Raw genomic sequence first — 7,648 nt, forward strand, 5'->3', positions numbered from 1 at the left:
CATGGACTGCACCCTACCAGGCTCCTCTGTCCATGGAACTTTCCAGGCAAGAGTACTGGAGTGGGGTGCCAGTGCAGAAGCCTTAAACTGACACTAGCCCCTCCCTCCAGCCCATGCCTGAGACAACAGCCCATAGAGTCACAAGCAGATGTCAGTCCCTGACATGCTCCCCAATCATCTTGTGACAAGCAGTCTCACCCACGCTTCACCAGTCTGAACTGAAGAGCCTGGTCCCAGCCCTATGATCCCAAAGTACTCTACCTGTAGACCCTAATAAAAGCATATGCCCCCAATCCTGCTGTCTCTGCCTGAACCCTTTCTTGGCCTCTCCACGAGGTCCTTGAGGCTTACCACGTATTGACAGTTCTTCCAGGAGCTCTGAGTAACAAGTTTCTCTCCTTCAGTTCCCTTGTTGTCTTTTGTTGAATCAGGGCTCATTGTCCAACACCCCGACTCCACATAACAAACATTAATGCTTAAGAACTACAACAACAGTGCAGGAGGACAGGCTCTTTCCACCTTGTCTCTCTGTCACTTGCTGAAGTCTTACTGTCTTCAGATGACAGCTAGTGGATGGGGGAAAGAGAATAAAGAAGGCACACCACTTTCAACCTCCTTAATCCAGAAGTGAAGTGACTCACCTTCCCTACTATCCACTGGCAAGAACAAGGACACAGCCCCACCAACACCTGGATGGCTGGCCAGGTAGCTGCTTCCCAGCAGTGACTCAACAACAGGGGAGGTGGAGAACAAATTCCAGGTGGATACCAGCCCATTTCCGCCATAGATTTTGCTTGCACATGGAGGCTAGATTTTTTTTTTCCTGTCACATTAAAAAAATAGCTGCTTGCACATCTCATCGGGAGCTTTCCCGGTGGCTCCGCGGTAAAGCATCTGCCTGCAATGCAGGAGACACAGGTTCAATCCCTGGTCCAGGCAGATCCCCTGGAGGAGGGCAGGACAACCCACACCAGTATTCTTGCCTGGAAAATCTCATGGACAGAAGAACCTGGTGGACTACAGACCATAGGGTCGCAGAGTCAGACACGACTGAAGTGACTGAGCACACATGCACGATCTCATCTGTGATTCTTAGTATTAAATAAACTTGGTCCTCACTAACACTTCTCTTCAAATCTTTAATTCCCTATCAAAATGTATATGCTTCTGAAACTAGAATCCCTCCAAGCCATCAATTCAAATAAATTATGCTTAACATTTTGTCTCTCAGAACTACTTCATAGTTGACACCACCTTATGTGAAATCATTTCAGCACATGAGCAAATGACACCCTTGGGGAGCTTATTCATTCATTTTACAAACATTAATGGAACACCTATCATGTTCTAGGACACACAATACTTAGGCGACAAAGACAAGCTAAGATATCCAGGATGGCTAGAGAGAGAAGCTGAATTCTGTAATTAAACTGAGATTCTATGAAGTAACAAAAACAATATGTTAAAACAATCTGTTGTGAATTTTTAGATTTGAGGCCCCAAACCATGAAAGTACCTAGACTGCCCAACATGGCAGAGCAAAACCTGTAGGACAGAGATGGGTAAGAGATGAGGTTAGCCCTAGGAAAGAATAAAAAGTCTTCAAATTGTTTCATATGTAGATTTAACAAGATGCTATGATCAAAATGCTAGCTCAAAGGTAGCAAGATGGAAAACTGGCTGAGTGACAGTGCTCTTCATGGAACTAGAGGAGTTCTACAGATGATAGCATTTAAAAAAAGAATATAAGTTTTAACAGAGTATGTGAGTTTGAAATAGCTATGTATATCCAAGTAAAAATTTATCTGGATGTAAGGGAAGTTATCCATGCACAAGAAATTAAATGTAGTCTAAATTGCAGTCTTACTCTATTTTTCAAGTTGCTTTCTTAAATTAGTGTGCGTGCATGCTTAGTCGCTTCAGTCATGTCCAACTCTCTGCGACCCTGTGGACCAGGCTCCTCTGTCCATGGGATTCTCCAAGCAAGAATACTGGAGGGGCTTGCCATTTCCCTCACCTATATTAGTGTGCAGGGGAAGAAAAGAGAAAAAGAAAAGCCAAACAAAGGTAGATAACGTCATTGTGTCTTTATAGTATTAGATTTGGCAAGATTTAGTCCTTTTTTTCAGAGGCTCTTGCATTTTGCAAATCAAGTCTATTTTTTATAACAAAATCATCTGGCCTAGTCTTCCTCCAAACATTGACACTTCATCTGATATCTTGAAATATAAAAAACTACATAGTGTTTTAGGGAGGGACCACCTGATTCTTTAAAACCAAAACAAAGGTGCCAATTTAAGGCAAACCTGGATTCATTTTAGGTTTGGTGTGAAAACGGTTAAGTGCGGTGGTTCCACTCTATTCCGTCTCCTGGAATTTACACTCTGATCACTGTGCACTGTTTTCAGTTTTTCAAACCTATAAATACCAGGATCAAAATTCAAGGTGGGAAAGGAAGTAGCCTATATCAATGACATTTTTTAATGAGTGTAATTTAAACTTTTCTTAACTTAGGCACTCACATTTGCACTGGTTTATTTTGTAATCACTCATAACAGCAATAAAGACTCATGTAGTACTTAACAGTGTGGGATACTGTTCTAATTCTTCACATACATTAACTCATTGAACCTTGACAACAACCCATGAGGAAAGGACTCTAATAATCACCATGTTAAAGATGAAGAAACTGAGGCACAGAAAGGCTAAGCAATTTACAAAGGGTTCCACAATTGGCAAGGGCAGCGGTAGAATGTAAACCCAGGTGATCTGGGGCTTCCCTGGTGGTCCAGTGGCTAAGACTCTGTGCTCCCAATGCAGGGGGCCCAGACCCTGCATACCACACCTAAGACCCCGCACCGTCGAATAAATGAATAACAAAGACAAAAACCTAGGCTCTCTAGCTTTGGAACCTGGTCTCACATCTCTTCTGCTGTATTGTTAGTCCACTTTACAAATAGTTTTCTCTTTTATTGTCTTTCATTATTTGAAGATTTGTTCTGAGACCCCTGGGGCATAAGATACAAGACTGCTTCTTCACACGGTATGTTCATCCAAACTGTCCTGCCAACTAAGCCAGGTGCCGGCCAGCGGTCACCAAGATCCCTTTGCTTTTCCAATCATCTAGTTACAAAAGAGTGACTGCTGAGAGTTAACAGACCTCCTCCACTGGGAAGGAAGTAGTGCTGGGAGAGCAGGGAAGACTCCACCTCACAGCTGCCTTCTTCCTTCCACCCCGAAGCGCTGAAAAGTTAACAACTACCTGTCGAAAAAGGTAAGAAGAAGGCTGAGGAAGGCTGCACAGTTACTGTGCTGGCAGCTTTGTGCTGAGTAAATAGCTATCACCTTTCACAGAGGGTAAATAACCTACCTGAGATAAAGGAGTCAGCTCAGTTTAACTTCAAAGCCCAGACACGGTCCTTCCACACTGTGAAGAGCAAGCTCAGAGGGAGAAGACAAGTTCCCTTTGATATCTGTTCATTTCATTGCATCTTAATAGTTCTTCTGCAAAAACAACATATTGAATAATTTTCAACATTGGTTTCTGGTTGGTATTACTACTAAGTGCTTACTATTCTTTATTGCAATTCATAACATGCAAAATACTGAAGAGTAGCTTTATGAAGTAATCTCTAAGGAGCATAAAGCAAGCAAAAACTAGGGTAGTGATATAGCAATAATAATCATATGCCTTATTAACTGCCCAAATTGACCTGGAATTTTTTTAAATTTCTCTGTCAATGTGAATCTATGTACTTGATTGACAGATATTTTCATTTAAAATAATCACTTAAAACTTGAAATACCTGTGCTTACTTTCTCTTAATTAAAATATAATGGGAAAGAGTTGAAAACCTTTCCTTAAAAAAACAAGCAAATAAAAAGCATCAGTTTTTAAATTTAGCAAAAGGCCTACATAGGGTTGTTGTGAAAATAAATGAAATACTATGTTTAAAGGGCGTTTAGTATGATGCCTTATGGGTCACAAATGATCAATAAGTGGTAGAGATTTTTATTCAGAAAGCACTATAAAATTAAAATATTTAAAACTTCAAAGCTCTACTGACCACCAAATTTATGGCTTCATAAAATGTTTTCATAATATTTTAACCAATTTAAATTATAACTTTTAACTACTTTATGTAAATAACACACTAACCATACTTTTCCATTTATTTATTTTTTTCCATTTATTTTTATACACAAATCCATGAAGTATTTTTCAAATATTTCTATTGCACATATCTATAAAATAAGCGCTTTTATTCATCATTGGTACACAAAAGTGATAGCAAAGAATTCCAACTGATCTTCTCAAAAGAATATATCCTCTCTTGCTGCATTTTTAAAAAGAGTTTGCAGATTCCAAAAGAAATCTCTTTCTATCACTTTTTCCTGTTCTCCAAGGCTATTAATATTCAGAGAATGCTGGTTTTAAAAGTACGGTTCTGGACACATTTGTAAGCAAATTTATTCTTGTAATGCAATCATTAGAATCACAAGAATTACAGTGACCACACACATGCATCAAAACCATTGTGGTTTGTGGGCTGTCAAAAACCCTTCTAAAGAGAAGGAAACGAGATTCTGTTGCATTTGTGACCTCTAGAGGCCAACATGAATGTGATGTATTTTATTCATTCAACAGGCCCTCAAAGTACAATCTTCAAGAGCTTAAGATTTATAGGCTTTAGAAAATAGAGCAAATTCAAGAGAAGAGAGGTTCCATTTTAGGTGGATATGTTGCCTTGAACTAACAACCACAAACCACAAATTGAAGTTTTAAATAATAATTGGAAAAACCCTCAGACTCTTGGAGAACCTTCATGGAAAATGAAAACCTTGCCTACTTCATGGTGGAGCTGTCCAGACTAATTACTTATTGTGAGTAATCATTACACTGAGGATGAACATGGTGAAACACACCCATTGGACCTTGGAGGAAAAACTAGATTCTAGTATTTACTAGTTACATACCCTGGAAAAATCATTAACCTCTGAACCTCAATGTCATTATTTGTAAGTTAAGTATTCATGATAAAACCTACCTTGCAGTGATGTTTATAGATTAAATGAGATAAAATGTATTCAAACTGTATCTTGAAAACTGCCAAATATGAAATCTGTAACACAAATTTAATTGTCATTTTATTACTATTTGTTCAGATGTTTCCTTTTGTCTCTAAATGATAATACTTTTTTACCACAGTGATAAAACCAAAACAAAATATTAGTCTGATAAAGATTTCTTTATATTCAAAAAATTTTTGAAGTAGAACTTATTGTACTTTCTCACTACATTGTGTTACTTGCACAAAAAGTCCTAATAACTCTGAATAGAATAAAGCATGGAGCAGCAGTAAGTTACCTACCCTATTCAATTATTTCCCTTTGTCCTAAATAATAATGGTATAACCTCTGATATGTTAGGGCATTTCTTCACTTCTCAGCATGCTCAGAAGTGGTATCTACCCACTTCCCATACATACTGCCAGTGTGTTTAGGAACTTTCAAGGGCCAAATCTTCCAAGTTAGTCCCTTTTACAGTTGGAGTGACGTCTGAATTGTTACATTTTGACATGTTCATGTAGCCCACCTATCATATAGGAAAGGTTGGATAGACGATAGCTAAATGTTGCTGTAAAGTTCCCTGGTTCCATATTTATTCCCATAAAGCATAATTCTAGTCACTGATCCTTTACTACAAACCTTCTCCCATCCCACAGAACACAAGAGAAATTCACTTGACTATTATAATCACGTTGTCTCTAATCTCAATACCACTCCCAAACCCTTATTTACTAGCTCTCTCTCATGCCTCACAGCTTTTTGTTAAATCTCCACTATCTATGTCAAACATCAGACCTCCTCTACTAAAATCTGTCTTCTGTTGTTCTCAACAACTTATTTAACTTACAGACACCTTAAGATAGGAACTCATAAACTTCCTACCATCTACTTACCAGTGAATTTTTACTCACAACCATTATTCCATTCTTCCCTCCTATTTCAGTGAATTAGGTTATCTTATGCCTGAAGTGAGCCGAATCTTCACACCATACCCTAGATCTATCTATGTTCTGTCACAATTAAGTTCAACCACAAGGGAAAGAAATATACAAAATGCATTTCTCTTTTGCAAAAGCTAAGACCTTACATAAGCAAATCAGGACTAATCTAATAGCTCTACAATTGTTGCAGGAAGGGGGACCCCTTCCAGAGCCCGAAACTGGGCTCTTGTCTAACACTCAGAAATGAATTCTCCGAGGAGACACATGCACTGACCAAGCAAGAGATTTTATTGGAAAAGGGCACCTGGGTGGAGAGCAGTAGGGCAAGGGAACCCAGGAGAAGAGCTCTGTCAAGGGCTTGCAGTCTTGGGTTTTATGGTGATGGGATTAGTTTCCAGGTTGTCCTTAGCCAATCATTCTGACTCAGAGTCCTTCCTGGTGGTGCACGCGTTGTTCAGCCAAGATGGATGCCAGAGAGGAGGATTCTGGGAGGTGGTCGGACAGGTGGTGTCTCCTTTTGACCTTTCCTGAACTCTTTTGGTTGGTGGAGGCTTATTAGTTTCCTGTTCCTTACCAGGACCTCCTGTCATAAAACAACTTATGCAAATGGTTACTATGCTGCCTTGCCAGGGTGGGCAGTTTCACTCAGTGTGCTTCCCCTAACACAGTCATCAGAAATATGGTTCCTTTTGACATATATGTCCATTCTCAAAATATGGCTTCCACCTCATGGTCCAAGATAACTACTGAACTCCAGCCAATGTGCATGAATTCCAGCCAATACACAAAGCATCAACTTCTCTCTCACTGGCCAACTGGCCAGAACGTAACCACAAGGCCCACATAGCTACAAAGAAGCTAAGAAACGTATTCTTAATATGAACAATTACATGAACACAGCTAAAAATCAAGGGAAGCAGAGAGTGGAAGAATGGATATTGAGGGAGAAGAAACAGAGTCAACCACAGTCCTCTCCTGTCTTTTCATATTCTTCATTATGTTCACATTTTCTCTCTCCTATAATTTAATTTTCCCTCTAGTGAATCTTTCCTTTAACCCTTCAAACATCTTCCTAAACCTTGTGTCTCTCTCTACTGCTATATTTTCCTCCTTTTCTCTACCAAGATTTTTGAAGACTTTACTCATTGTCTCCACTTGCAGCATTCACTTCTCAGCCCCCTGCTGTGTCCCCCCAAACATATGCTGAAATCCTAACCCCTATTACCTGTAAATGTGGCCTCACTTGGAAATAGGGTTTTTGCAGATGAAATGAAGTTAAGAGGAAGTCATTCTGGATTAGGGTGGGTCCTAAATCCCCTGGTGCCTCAGGCAGTAAGGAATCTGCCAGTAATGCAGGTGACCTGGGTTCGATCCCTGGGTTGGGAAGATCCCCTGGAGGAGGGCACAGCAACCCGCTCCAATATTCTTGCCTGGAGAATCCCTGTGGACAGAAGAGCCTGGTAGCTATAGTCCATGGGGTCACAAAGAGTCAGACACAGGCCATATGGATACATAGCAACACTGAAGAATACCTAAAAAGCACTAAGTGAGGATAGAAGAAGGGGTTTATCAATAAGCCGGGGAGGATTGCTGGCCAACCAAGGATTGCTGGCCACCACCTACAGCTAAGAAGAAGG

The 7,648-nt window shown here is 40.0% G+C and overlaps 1 long non-coding RNA gene across 4 annotated transcripts in view; it reads right to left on the bottom strand.

Moving 5' to 3' along the window:
* Positions 1-5,127, bottom strand: part of LOC104988020 — a 16,265-nt gene extending 11,138 nt beyond the window's left edge. The window contains exons 1-4 of one of the 4 annotated variants that reach the window (XR_825194.1): positions 5,049-5,127; positions 3,371-3,504; positions 3,161-3,262; positions 1,868-2,017 (exon numbers count right to left, since the gene is read on the bottom strand). This is a non-coding gene — a long non-coding RNA (uncharacterized LOC104988020). The remainder of the gene's footprint in view (positions 1-1,867; positions 2,018-3,160; positions 3,263-3,370; positions 3,505-5,048) is intronic. The other 3 variants (XR_825197.1, XR_825196.1, XR_825195.1) reach the window with 3 other exon arrangements.
* Positions 5,128-7,648: the final 2,521 nt, after the last annotated feature.

The sequence above is a fragment of the Bison bison genome, unplaced genomic scaffold (assembly GCF_000754665.1).
Source record: "Bison bison bison isolate TAMUID 2011002044 unplaced genomic scaffold, Bison_UMD1.0 scf7180017864113, whole genome shotgun sequence".
Classification (NCBI taxonomy): Eukaryota; Metazoa; Chordata; class Mammalia; order Artiodactyla; family Bovidae; genus Bison; species Bison bison.